Below are 14216 nucleotides of genomic sequence, written 5' to 3'. Positions count from 1 at the left end.
TTTTTCTACTTAATGGGGTACGGTAGGTATGTTTTAGGGTTCTTTCCTATAAGAGCTACCTTGTCATTTTTCATGCCTACCTTCAGCTTATACTGAATGTTTCTGAAATGGAGGCTTTTCGTGTGCATCTAAGTCGATATGTTCTGCCTCAGAACAGAAACTCCCCGAGGGCAGCAACCTGAGATTGGCTGAGGCAGGAACCAGGAATGGCTGGGACCAGCCTGCAAAGCTCCCATGGAGCAGCGCCCACATCCTGCAGGCTCCTTGGGGCTGAAATGAAGGCACCGTCCTGCGCCCCCATCCCCCCCCTGGGATAAGGCACCTCCCACAGCGCCTCCTGCCAGGGGCTTCCTTCCCCGGCCCGTGCTCCCTGCCAGAACGCTGCAGGTGCTGGGAGCCAGCGGGCCTGCCACGAGACCGCTTCTCTCCCTCCCTCAACGTGCAGATCACGCTCGAGTCGCTGCCATAGGAACTTTTCAAGGCAGAGGTTGGTGCATCATGAATGTAATTAGGGATAATGGCGCTGAGTCAGTCGGGAGGTCTGTTTTTCAGCTCAGTTTTCAAATTAGGGCTGGGAAAACATTCCCCCCACGCTGGCCACTTGCAGTCCACGCCGCCTACCTTCCTCCCTGGCACAGGCCTCTCGGAAATAGAAAAATCCCACCTCCAATTAGGGGACGAGAGAGGCACAGCTCCACTCACTAGAGCTGTTGACAAAAATCAGCCAGATGCTGAGGACGGTCTGCTCAGCTCTCCAGCCCACGTGCTTTCGACGTCCGGGCGCCTGCGCCTGGCCCTGGCTGGGGACAGGGACCCTACAACAGTCCATATGGGATGGGGGGGTGTCACGAGATGGGTGGGCAGGGCTGCCCAGAAAACCGTGAGGCAAACCACTGCCACCCTGCGGGGCACCCTCACCCCCACCCCAGCAGAGCCCTTCAGTCCCTTCAGTCCCTGCAGGGGGTCGTCTGCAGGAGCCTCCCGCCCATGGGTCTGGGCTCAGCCAGGGGGTGCAGGCCCAGCCCTGTTCCCAGCAGCTGCTCCACCCCAAAATCCCCCTCAGAAGGTTCCCCATCATTTCCACTCCAACGTCCCCAGCTTTGTTTAGTCCTTGAGGCCTGCCCTGTCCAGCCTGTTCCCACTGGGAGATGAGGAGAGGGGAGGTAAGATGGGAATGACACCTGGAGATGCTAGTCCAGCCCTGAGTCAGAAGTGGGGGGCCGGTTCAGGGCTGTCTTCCTCCTCTACTGACTCCTCTTGGGGCTCAGTTGCCTCTGTGTGACGGCCATGGAGGTTACTGGCCTGCCGGAAGGCGGTCAGCACTTTGGGGCAGAAGCCAGTAATACCCCCATTTTACATATGAGAAAACCCATTCGGAGTGGCTGAGTAACTTGCCCAAGGTCACACAGCTAGGAAGTGAAGGGGTAGGATTCAAACCCTGGCTGCTGACTCAGTTGCTGTCCTGCCACCCTGTTCATAGCCACCGAACTGCTATGACCTGAGCTTTACTGGGCACAAATGGGTTGTGTCCAGTGGAGTCTTGTACTAACAATGTGTGAAGTTGTCAGAATCAGGATGGAGTCGCTTCTGTTAAAAAAAAAAAAACCCTGACAAATAGAGCCAGGAGAAGTCATGAAGAGAAGGGTTCTTATGCATAAATTCCTATCACAATAGACTCTGCAAAAACCACCCCCTACACAAAGGCCATGGCAACCTTACACAGAAAATACCTCTGCAGGGACACCTGCCCGGCAACTGCCTGTCCAACCTCGGGCTGGCGTCACCCTTGTTACTGACCCTAGCAGCCAAGGATAATTATCTCAAAACAGTCATGTGTCCTCCTCATTTTCCTTTTCAAAACCTGTGTCTTCCTTTACCTCCCTGAATACACACGTAGGTTACTATGGCCCACGTATTCCCGTTGCAATGTCCCATTCACTAATAAACAGCATTTTCTTTCAGAGAGCCTCGCTCCGTTATTTAATGAACAAATGGTTCAGTCTCCTAGAATGTGGGACCCTGTGGCTATCAGTTTTATTGCCTCTAGAGCTGTGCTATACAATACAGTAGCCACCAGCCACATGTGGCTACTGGCAATTAAAATTAAATAAAATTCAAAACTCAGTTCCTCAGTTGCACTAACCACACTTCAAGAGCTCAGTGGCCACGTGTGGCCAGTGGCTACCATATTGGAAAGTGCAGAACTAGAACATTCCCGTCTTCACATGAAGTTCTTTTAGGGAGCACCACTCTAGAGCCTTGATCCAATGGTTCTCTGTTCTTTTCTGTATTTTAAATTTTTTACAGATTAGAAGGGAAAAGATAGCTTTGGTCCATTATCAAGAAGAATGCAGGCTGATTAAATGCAGCGAACATAATGTCCCCTAAACGTGTGAAAAAGGGCTCAGCCTTAACCAATATTAGAGAAATACAAGCAGGGTGCAGTGACTCACTCCTGTAATTCCAGCATTTTGGGAGGCCGAGGTGAGAGAATTGCTTCAGGCTAGGAGTTTGACACCAGCCTGAGCAACACAGTGAGACCGTGTCTACAAAGGAAAAAACACAAATAACTGGGCATCGTGGTGCACACCTGTAGACCCAGTTACTCGGGAGGCTGTGGTGGGAGGATCGCTTGAGCCCAAGCAAGGCTGCAACAAGCTGTGACCATGCCATTGCACTCCAGCTCAGATGACAGGGCAAGACCCCTGTCTCTTAAAAAAATTAGAGAAATGCAAATTAAACTGTACTGGGATACCACAGTTTGCCTGTATGATTGGGAGTAATCCAAAAGTGTTATTAAAACACACTCTGTTGGTGGGCTGTGGGTTGACAGGCCTTCTCATACATAGTTGCAGGAGTCTACATTGATTCGTATCACCTCAAAGGAGACTGATTTGGCAATCGCAAGCCAAATTTTAGATGCATATGTTATTTTATCCAGTGATTCCACTTCTGGGGATTAATCCCAGAGATGAACATGCTCATGTTCCACCAGATCCTCTTCCAGGATACCTAAACTAGCCAAAGATTTGAAATAGCCTAAACAGTTATCCATACAGGACTAGCTGGATACATGAGTGTCATGGAATGTCATGCAGCTGGGACAAAAGAATGGGGACAGGCTCACTGGACTGCAGGGAGGAGCTGTCCAAGCAAAAGTGAAGGACAGTGGACAGAGAGGGAGGACTTAGAATATATATTTGTATTTGCACAATGCATTTACACAAAGATAATCTGGAAGGATACGAGAAGCTATTTAACACGATTGCTTACCTGTGCACAAAAGAGATTCTGGGCAGATGAGAGATGCAGGATAAACATTTTCACTATGTGCTTTTTTTATATTTTAAAATTTTGGAGCCATGTGAGTGATTTCTACACAAAAAGATTAAATCAAGAATAATAAATGTACCAGACCGCGCTAGAGAGGTGGTGTTCAGCTACCCGCAGATTTTCAGGCAGCAGCCTCGTCCCTCTGACAGTTGCCCTTTGACTGCTGAGCAGTAGAAATTGATTGCTATTGATCAACTTCCTCCACTTTCTCCAATGTCAAGGTTCTGCAGACTTCTCAACAGACCTGTCACTCTCCCCGGCGCAGACCATAGCTCAAACCTCAGATCATCACTACCTTAAGTTCCAGAGCATCAGTCTAGACAAGGAATCAGGAAGCCTGATCCTGACACTAGGCTGCTGTGTGACTCTGGGCTAGTCACTTTCCCCCTCTGGGCTTCAGTTTCCCCAGCTATTATGTGAAAGGATCTCACTTTGAGATTCTTCTACAGGGCTAGTAAACTAACGGAAGGATCCATCTGCATAGGGTGGTCTTCCTAAAAAGTTAAAAATATGTGTGCACCCATACACACACACACACACAAACACATGCCAATTTTCATGAGAGGAAGTTCATGAGCCCTTGACCTCCTGGAAAAGAGACGGGGAAGTGGAAATGACCAGATGCCGTCCTGAGCACTCGGTGGGGGTTTCATGGAGTCAAAATTTAAATTTAATTAGCGAGCCCCACGTGCCTCGTGGCTACTGATTTGGACGGCGTGGCTCTTGTTACGGCTCCGCAGTAATCCCTGCCCTGAGTGGAGGCTCAGATCACTGGGCAGAGGGTGGGGGCGGAGCACGAGTTAACTGGAAAAGTCTGCTCTGGGGAGCGTGTCTCCCCGCACACCAGGTGTGCCTTTTGAGCTTGACGAGAGGGCGGGGATTCTGCGGTTCTTGGGAGAGTGGAAGCAGGTGTCATATTAAGGCAATGAGAGTCCGGGGTGGCCCCACTAGCAAGGGCCGGGACGCCGTCCAGGGAGACTTGGAATCCTCGCCAGGAGAGGCCAAGACCTGCGTCCACCCCTCTGCACGTAAGTGCCAGACCCACCCTGCTGGTTTTCCTGACCTGGCGGCCTCGCTCAGAGGGCAGCTGCGGGCGGGGATTAGCTCTCACCTGGCAGATGTACCTGCCAGAGCCTGACGGGAGGATTGGAAGACCGTTCCTCTCCCGTGTTCCACAAGCTGAAGTGGGGGCAATTGTCTCTCTGGCAACAAATAGATCCCGTCAGCCTCCGCAGGGACTAGGGCCGGAAGGATGACATGGGACTGATGCTGGAGCCCTAGACCTGTGCTTGTGACGCTGGACTAGCGCCAAACCTCTCTGAGCCTCACAGAGCTACTGGGAGGGTGAAATGAGATCAGGTGTGCAAAGAGAGAGCTTAACACAGTGCTCAAGAAGCAGACGCTGCTAGCACAGGGTGAGGATGAGGCTCCTCCTGACTCTGGAAGACTGCTGTCCCTGGGACCCGCCTTTGGCATCAGTCTGCTGTCATTGTCCATGCCAGGTCAGTTGTGTGTCTGCAGAGAGAATTCTGAGCAGCTGGTGCCCACCTGGGCTATACTTGCCAGGCGGCCCCTTGCTGGTGCTCCTTGGGCTGGTCTAGCCTGTCCCGAGAGTGTTGTCCACTCTTCTAGCTCTTGCTCTGCTGCCTCCCAGGAGCCTCACAGTAGGGAGCCCTAGGGAGGCCAGGTAGAGGGTGGCACACGGGAGACTCCACCCAGCAAGGTACAAGCCCTGCCCAAAGTCTGTGCCAGGCCCTCAAACCCTCTCAACAGGGCACTTCGGTCAGAGGTCTGCTGGCAATGCTCATGCTGTCCTTGAATGACAGAGAGTCCCTGCTCCGGCATTCAAGGCCCGTGGTGGTGAGCCTCGCCCTCCCATCCAGCCTCCTTCCCTGGGAGATGAATGGGCTGGGCCTGGTTACCCAAGTCATCTTTCAAAATCCATTTATTGGAGGAATTCACGAATCCTGTGTATGCCCATTAACCTAAGCCCTTGATTGCGGAGGGCTCTGGGGAGCTCCATTCCAAAGCCCCCACCCCATCACCAGCTAGCTGGGTAATCACCGCACCCTGACTGTGCCGGCAGATAGACAGCAAGCTCACCAGGACTGACCAGCCACCAAGATGTGGCATCCCTGCCCGAGCTGTGGCGAGGGGCCAGGGGGCTGGGACGGGATCCCTGCTGGGGAGGCCGGGAGCACTGGGGCGGGGAGACAGCGTGAATTCCAGTTGAAAAGTACAAACGTGATTTAAGAATTAGTCTTCTGTTAGGCAACTGACAACCTAAATAACAAACAGGGAGTCTCCCTAACGATGTTATGTGGGAATAGAGCATTGCAATGGGAATACGCATATTCAGGGAGGGTTTTAAAAGGAAGAAATGAGGATCATGTGATTGTTTTGAAATATTATAATTATCCTTAGCTATAAAGATCAATAACAAGGGTGATACCAGTCGAAGGTTGGACAGGCAGTTGCTGGGTGGATGTCTTTGCAGAAGAATTTTTTGTGTAAGGTTGTGGTTTTTGCGGAGTCTTTTGTGCTAGTTTTTGTTGAGGCGTACACATGAGAGAACGTCTCTCACTTCCTAGCCTGCCTGGGCTCTGTTTGTCAGGGTTTTGTTTGACGTTAGTGACTCCATTCTGATTCTAACAACTTGCACACAATATAGAAGTTAGAATCCGGGACCTGATCTAGCCTACTCGTCCCTCGTATGGTGGACCCGCCGTGCACATCCGCGTCACCTGGAGCATGAGGCTGAAATGCGGGTTTCTGGGCCCTGCTCCAGACCTACAGAGTCAGAATCTCGGGGAGGTGGGGAGGGATGGGGTGCAGAGAAAAGCTGCATTACTTATGAGCTCCCTTAGTGACAGTTCTGCACACTGAAGTTTAGGAGTCCCCTTTTCTTGCCAGAGAGGAAACAGAAGGGCAGCCGGCTGGCCCCAGGCCCCAGGCCAGGGGATGCCAGGACCTGGGCACAGCTCTAGGAAATGCCGCCCTGGCTGCGAGTGGGTGAGGGGCAGTGGTGACATAAGGCTCTGGACTCCTGCAGCAAGATGAAGCTCAGTTGCCCTCAAGGGAACCCGGACTTTGGGCAGGCAGCTCTTTCAGTCGGCAAAGTAGTTGCAGGCCAGGTGGTGGGGTCTCAGCCCCATGGGGTCTTTGGGAAGAAGCATGGCTCCTGGGCTGGGGTCTGGTTTCAGGTGGGACTCTGATTTGGGTCTGGCCATCTCAGCTCTGCCATCTACTGGCTGTGTGACCCCGGGTACCTCTCTGAGCCTTAGTCGTCATCTGAAAACTGGGAATAATCGGGGCACCTACTTCCCAGGCTAGCTGTGGGGGACACGGGGTGGTGCAGGCTGCTCAGTGTGTGTCTCTCGGGTCCTTCCTGACTCCTTGGGGCTGAATTTATGTTCCCCACACCCCTCACTCCGTTTCTGAGCAGACGAGGGGGCGGAGGGAGAAACTTGAGCTCCACCTCTGCAGCCAGACCTAAGCCGCCCCGCCCTGCCGTCGGGGACAGAGCCGTCCATCACAGGGCTCCCAGGCTCCCAGTGCCCCCCGACTCCTTGCTTGGGAAGAGGCTGCCTGCCCGCTTAGCAGTCAGGGGCTAACTCATCCCCTGCTTTACTAATCAAGTGCTCAGCACGTAGCCCGACAACAGAAGCCCTCGGTAATTGAAAGCCTCCGTGTTTCTACACAAGGACACCTTTCAGGGACTGCAGCCTTGGACGGAGGCCGGGTACAGATTGAATCAGATGTGGGCGCTCCAGATTACCATGGAGATCGTCTAATCTAATACGTGGAGGCCGCTCAGTGACTGTTTATCGAGTTAAAAAGAAAACAATCTACTTTTAGCCCCAAGAAGAGAAAGTTAAAAGGCAACTTGAATAATGGGCTTTGGCTAGACAGTATGATAGTAATTACTGCTGGTTTTCCAACGCTAAGTGATAACTGCTTTCCTTTAAAGAAAAAAGTCCTCTAAACTCACTGTAATTGTGGCTACTGTCATTTTCCCCAATGCTAGCACTAGCCTCGTTTCTAGTAGCAGGCATCCCCCAGGGTAGTGGTGGGGGACAGAGACCAGAGTCACACGGCCACAGTGGCAGAGCGTAGAAGCCTGTGCTCCTAACCGGCACACGGGCTGCACGCCGGGAAGGGGATCAGCAGCGTCTAGTTCTCATCCTCTCCGTCTCGCCGGGTAGAAGCCACAGACCAACGAGGAGGCCCCGAGCAGCCCTCCAAGTAGGTGGAACCTACGGCCACCGTGACCAGTGTGGCCGGGCCCAGGGTGCGGAGCAGCACTGTCAGAGGGCAGGGCCCCAAGGACAACAGGGTAGCTGGCCTCACAGTGCCACCAGTGCACCGGAAGTGCCCCTGGAGTCAGACAGCCCTGCTCAGGACCCAGCAACGAAGCTCAAGTGGAAAATGGAGGGAAGAGAGGTAGCGCCGCCCCACGGGCGAAAGAAAGTGCGAGAAGTGCACACGGCCAGGGCTCACTCACCAGGCACCTTGTTTAGAGAAGAGAAACTGAGGCTGCCCTCACCCCTGACCGCCGCCTCTCCCCAGCCCCTGGAGCCTGCTGTGTGGGCAAGGATCCCTGAATGGGTCCCTGTTGCCTGCCCACTCCTTCCCAGGGGACACTGGTTCCCTCGCAGCCCGGGAGACGCAGCTCCGAGCTCCCGCTGCGGAGGCGCAGATACACGCACTGCAGCCTGGAGACGGGAAATGCGTTTTCCATCCTGCCAGGCACCAGGGCGAAGGCAATTTACAGACGGTCAGCTGGAGGAGACGCGGCTGGACGTGTGTTTTGCAGTTCATTAAACAGCGTGGACCAGGGCTTCGAGAGACGTGCTGTCACCGTGCGCAGGCATGCGCTCACCCGAGCACGCTCCTCCGGCTCGCTTGGAGCTGGGCAGGTGCCCCTGAGACACCAGGGTGAAGGGACACCTGGGTTTCTCTGCCAGTGGGTGACCAGGATCGGGGGCTCTTAGGGACTGTGTCCCTGGGCACTCCACCCCAGGATCCCTGGTTTGGGGATCAACCCAGTCTCCCCTTTCTTTAGAGAGAGAAAATGCAGAGGAGGGAAGAAACTGGCAAGCCAGTTTAAATGTATTCGTTTATTTGTTCGCAAATAAATGCTCCAAAGCGGATAACGAAGACCCCACTTACAGGAAGCGGGTTACATGGAAGCAAGAGCACCCGGGAGACCCTGCACATGGCCTGCGAGCAGCACACCGACCCTGCCCTTCAAGGTGAAGAAGCAAAGGACATTGTGCTGAAGCCTTCGGAGGGCAAGCATCAGACGGGCCCCAGCACGGTCCCTGGGAGTCTCTGTTCTCGGGAAGAGCAGGCCCAAACACAACCCCACCTCCAGGAGAAAGGGCCTGAATGACTTGGGTTACATGCCCAACTGCTGGCTGAGGGAGGAAGAACCCCTTCACCAGCAGCCCCTGCAAAACCACGTTGGCTGGAGAGAAGTGGCTCCCCCAAGCAAATTACAAGAACGGCAAGTGGAGGCTGAGCAGACCCAAACCACAGTGTCCACAACCATGGGCCAATTTCTTTGTTTTATAGGTGAAGAGACTGGAGGTCAGAGTGGCTCAGTGACTGGCCTAGTGAATTAATTCCTAGTCTGACCCACATTCTAGGCTGAGCTCTCCCTGAGTATGTTTGACCTAGGCTTGCATCTCTCTCCTTCCCCACAGCAAATAATGATTAGCCACTCAATTGTGTCATTGTAGCTTAGGGAGTCTTTGGCCCTGCTGAGACATCCTGCTTTTAACAGCCCTGTAGGGTACCTCTCCCTCCATGTGTCCCAAAAGCCTGGTCTTGTACCTTCCACATGCTGGGGTTCTGTCTGCAGGCCCAGAGGTCACTCAGCTTAGGGGACACTGCCCAACAGAGAATGCTGCTGACACACAGATGGCCTGCAGGTCACAGGGAACCTGAGTTCGTGGCCCTTGGGCTCTCTGCCATCTAGGCAGCTGAGCCATGGTGGAGCACAACTTGATCTGCAGCCACAGGGAGGAAGTGGGCACTTACCGGGTGCCTGCTCTGTGCCAGGCTGTGTGTTACGGTTACATCTTGCAGTGTTATAGTAAGAGTTATAGTGAGTGGTCCCGAGGACAAACTGAGTGGCACACGGAGAGTCGGAGAATCAAGGTTTATTTGTCGGCGGGCTCAGAGGGGTCTTGTTATTAAATTCTGAGCCCCGTCTACTCAATTTGTCCCACTTTTATTAAGTTGGGGTGATCCAAGGGGTGTGTAAGGCTGGTGGCGGGCACCCTTCCCCTCCCTAATGGAAAAAGAAGAAGCCCACGAGACCTGCCAAGGACAATGCCTGCAAGGCCCAGCTAAGTTAAAGGACAACCACACCTGGATGGTTACCCTGGATAAGAGTCACGGTTCCTAGAGTCCACACATACCACCAGCCTCTCCTATTTCTCAATACCCGCCCTAAAACTGCAAGGGACAATTCCTTGCTCTCCCCACCATAAATCTTCCTGCGAAAGAAACCCCTACCCCCAGCCCTAAAAACATATATAAACCCACTCAGACTTCTGGGCGATGTGACTTCTCAGGTCTCTGTCTCTCTCTTCCAGGACCCGAGAATCTCGCCTGGGTCCCCCTCTCTTGGGCCCCGTTACCCTCACCCGGGAGTGCCCCAATAAAGCCTCTTTACTTATCCCTTTCAACTCTGCTTGTCTTTCCTTCTCTGGCACCGGCCACTCCAAAAGACCTTACAGGGTGGGGTCTCAGGTGACTAATGCCTGCCAGGTAACAGGTTAGTATTATGTTGATGTACCAGGTAATGGGGTAGTTGTTGTACCAGGCAATAGGTTTAGCGTTATGTTGATGTGTCAGGTAATAGATTAGTCGGTGGGCCAGGTGTTAGGTTAGTATTATATTGATGTGGGTCTTTCATGAGGGGTGGGAGTCTCGGGTGGCTGTTGTGTTAAATAAGAAAAATTTTCCTTATCAGAAGCTCTCTCTTAATCAACACCTGACAGGGTGTGATGGTTAAGGACCAGCTGCTGTGTTACAGCTGGGTGACACTGGGCAGGTCACTTCATGGCTGTGAGCTCCAGCTTTCCCACTGGAAAATGAGGCTGTTGACAGAGTTGAGACAATAGCCACAGAGCTGCACAGTGCCCAGCACACGGTAAGCACTCAGTGAATAGTTAAGTGGAAGCAGTAACAGGAGGGACAGTCGTTCTCCTGAGACCTGAGGGTGAGAAACACGCAGCCAGGGCAAAAGTGAAGGCAGGACAACTCTGGTTTCACAGCAGAGGAAACTGAGGCCCAGAGAGCTGACGTGACCCGCACAGGAACACACAACTCACAGGGCCTGGAGCCAGCTGACCCCAAAGGTACCCCCGAGTCTGAAGCATCTATTCTTTCAATTGCACTGTGCTGCCTCTCAGAAGTCCTAGCCAATGTCCCAGCTCTGCCACTTGCTCACTCCCTTCGCCTCTGAGTCTCCAGGTCCTTCGCGTCTCCCGCCCACGAGGGCTCTCCTAGCCCTGGCTCTAGCCCGAGGTGGCCTGCCTGGGTGGACACGGCCAGGGCCTGATGTGACCGATAGTCTCCCAAAAGTGCTTTTGCATCTAATCTTCCCCATAGCAGCTGCCTGTCACTTGGATGTTCCTTCCCATGTTTCTTCCAAGGCGCCCCTGCCCGATGAGCCAGCACCCCCACGAGAAAGCCCTTTCGTGCCCGCTTTCTTGCCTTTGATGTCCTTCCTGTATTGGCAGATGGGCCTGGTGCCTTTAATCTCCTCCTCACTGTGTGTGTAGCTCTGAAGCAATTCCACACTTCACATCGCCACCTTGGATCATCCGCTGGATCTAGCACGGTTTTCCATAGACTCGGAAACTCCAGGTCTGTGGAGACTTGGGCGAGTCTGACCACAACCAGGTCATCCTTGGAAAGCCCGAGGGGAGAGTGCGAGGAATCCAGGACAGAGGGAGCCGCTTCCTTGCCCAGGGAAGAGCTCAAGCTACAGGAGATCGGCTCCCCGGGACTTCAAACACCCTGCTTCCAAAGCTTCCCCCGACCGGCTCCAATGATGTTTTGGCCAAAGCTATGCAAGTATCAATTCAATTCTCCAATCCCTGACTAGAAGCCAAAAGTGCACAGTCAAAGCCAGCAAGATAACACTGCCAGCAAAGCACAGGTGAACTCGCATGCCAGCTTAAGTGCCAACCATTTGGTTTAAAGAAAAACATTTAGATTATTTCGAAACAATTTTTTTTTTTATGAACTTGGAACTCAGCCATCAGGCCCATCACCCATGTGTACTTTGGAGTTATTGTTGCTCCCTGGTGGCTTCTGAAAGAGGAATTAGAGGCTGAGATTCCTGTGAGGACTGGTACTTTATGCCCCTTTATAAGCCTCTGAGAAACCATGAGACTAAAAAAAATATTTTTAATAATTTTAGATTTATAGAAAGGTGGCAACAGTAGCACAGAGAGTTTCCGTAAATCCCTCACCCAGCTTCCCCTGCTGTTAAAACCTTACATGACTATGGTCCATTCATCAAAACCAAGAAACTCAGACGTGTTTAGAACCGCCAAGGCCATGAATCACTATTCTGCAACAGGATATGCAACTATTCTATTTCTCCATGAACTTCCACCCCCTAATCCAGCATTCATCAGTTGATCTTGCCTGTAGCCACTATTACTGTCATGTTCTATTGATGGCTTTTTTCCCCCATTCTTTCTACATTTATTATCTGGAAATCTCCCAAAAGAAAGATTTATCCCTTCTTCCCGGAGCCCATGGGGTTTGGAAGGCAACAGACTTCGGCTTTCTTTCCAGGTGGATCCAGGAATTCCATCAGTTGCACCTAAAACCAAAAGGCACCCAGGAAAAGACCTGTCCTCTCCTTCTCAGCTTCTGCCCTGGGGAGTGGGCCCCAAGCTCTGTCAAACTTCTGTCTCAACACCACAGGTTCAAGAAGTTAAGTCTGTCTCGTAACAAACAAAAACAAAAATCACCTCTTTTGTCTGAGATAAAACATTTCTTTGGTCTGCTCGACATGTCTTCAAATCTCCAGTTTCTTTTTCCAAATGTTGCGGGCCTGAATCTCCCTTCCATTGCCTTGTGGGAAGGGGAAGCAATGCTTAGGCCCAACTATTACCACTTGCTGCTTTAATGCGTCTCATCTCATGGAGAAGACGGTTGGTTTCAACAATACGTTGTGTCATTTTTCAGCCTTTGGTCCCAAAGTGAGAAGCCATCTGTTCACCAAGCCATCTATTCCCGGGCCATAATGCTTCTCAAAGCCTGTGCGAGGTACCACTGTCCAAATCGGAGGGACTGCAACAGGCTTTTGATAAAATAAAAAATCAAACTCGAATGATGTTGAGTAAAATTCAGTTCCAGCCTTGGCTTCCGTTAAACCTCTTGTGACATAGCTGTTGGGCAAACAGGAGACACATCCAACAGCCACTGCACACAGGGAGCCGAGCACCTTCCCCTTAGGATGTGACTTTATCTTCACAAAATAGCAGCCCCAGAACTTGACTGGTCTTGGTGACAGGTTACAGGCAGAGAGAACTGGGGAGCAACTTCTTTAAAAGGAGTCATTTTATCTGGCAAATGGTCTTCAGGATTAGAGAAAGGATTCTACTAACTCACCCAGGCCTCTTTTGTACCGTGGAGACCCCACTTGGGCTTGACTGGACTATAACAGGTGTGTGGCCTGGGCTTGGGAGAGAGCTGGCCGTTACTGGGTGCAGCTCAGCACCCAGCTCTGTGCCAGGCAACTTCCATGCAGTCTCTCCTTTCATCCTCACAACCACTCCATAAGCTGGGTGGAATTATCCCTGCTTCACATAGTGGAAACTGAGGCTCAGATGAGTAACCTGCCCAAAGCACATCACTAGGAGAGAACAGAGCTGAGGCTGAACCCTGCTCGTTTATACTCCAAAGCCCAAGTTTTGCCACTGCGCCCACACAGAGATCATGACTTCTGCCTTCCTGACTTCAAGGGCCAGAGGACAGATGAAGGCCTGGGGAAATAGAAAGTACAAACGTTCCGAGAAACGTTCTCAGTTATATGGACAGCACAGCGCCGTCACATTAAAAGCACCCACTTGGCTAAAAAACACTACCTACAGTCTTTCCAAGAGCTCCACTTGACTTCCCACTAATTGGTAGTGCTGCCACAGTGGCTGGCCCCAGCAGGGTTAGGAAGTCCTGGTCTAGGAGGTTTGGAAACAAGGGAGCAACGACATGGAGAGAAACCTTCCCCAGAGAGACAGACTTGTCCAACCCAGGACTTCTGAGGCCAGGCAGCAGCGAGGCCTCGAGGAAGAAAGTGGATGTGCAGGTCCGTTTGCGGTGAGGCCCGGATTCTGCACAGTGGCTTCCCTGGCCAGTAGCTGGGGAAGGCCAAGAGGCAGGCTGGCTTGCTCCCATAAAGCTTCACTGCTCTTAAAAAACACATGCTGAGGAACAAAAGCCCTCTTCTTCTACCAGTTGTTGTCACATTAGAGCAGCCAAATGACAACCCTGAGGGAAGCAATATGAGGACAGCTAAAATACTGAGGCTGGCAGAGCAGAAACTTGGGAAAAACCCAGGACTCGGTGATGTCAACCAGCTGCTGTATTTATTGACCCTGGAACTGCCCAGCCTTGGGGCTTCCGTGGGGGAATAAATTCCCTTATGGTTTAAGCCAGTGGTCTCCAAAGTGAACAAGGTGATCCACTGAGGTGCAGGAAGAAAACATGTTTTTAAGAGTAAAGAAGCCTTACCAATACCTGATACCACAGTCCACATGTCAAGCGGTCAGGCAGCAGGAAGGAGTGAGTGAGGAACCCTCAAAGGAGTGGCGAGAGCTGCACGGTGCAGCGTGAGTGACAGGCGCTAC

This window comes from Lemur catta, chromosome 14, assembly GCF_020740605.2.
Source record: "Lemur catta isolate mLemCat1 chromosome 14, mLemCat1.pri, whole genome shotgun sequence".
In the NCBI taxonomy this organism is placed as follows: Eukaryota; Metazoa; Chordata; class Mammalia; order Primates; family Lemuridae; genus Lemur; species Lemur catta.
Note: the sequence above shows the minus strand (reverse complement) of the source record.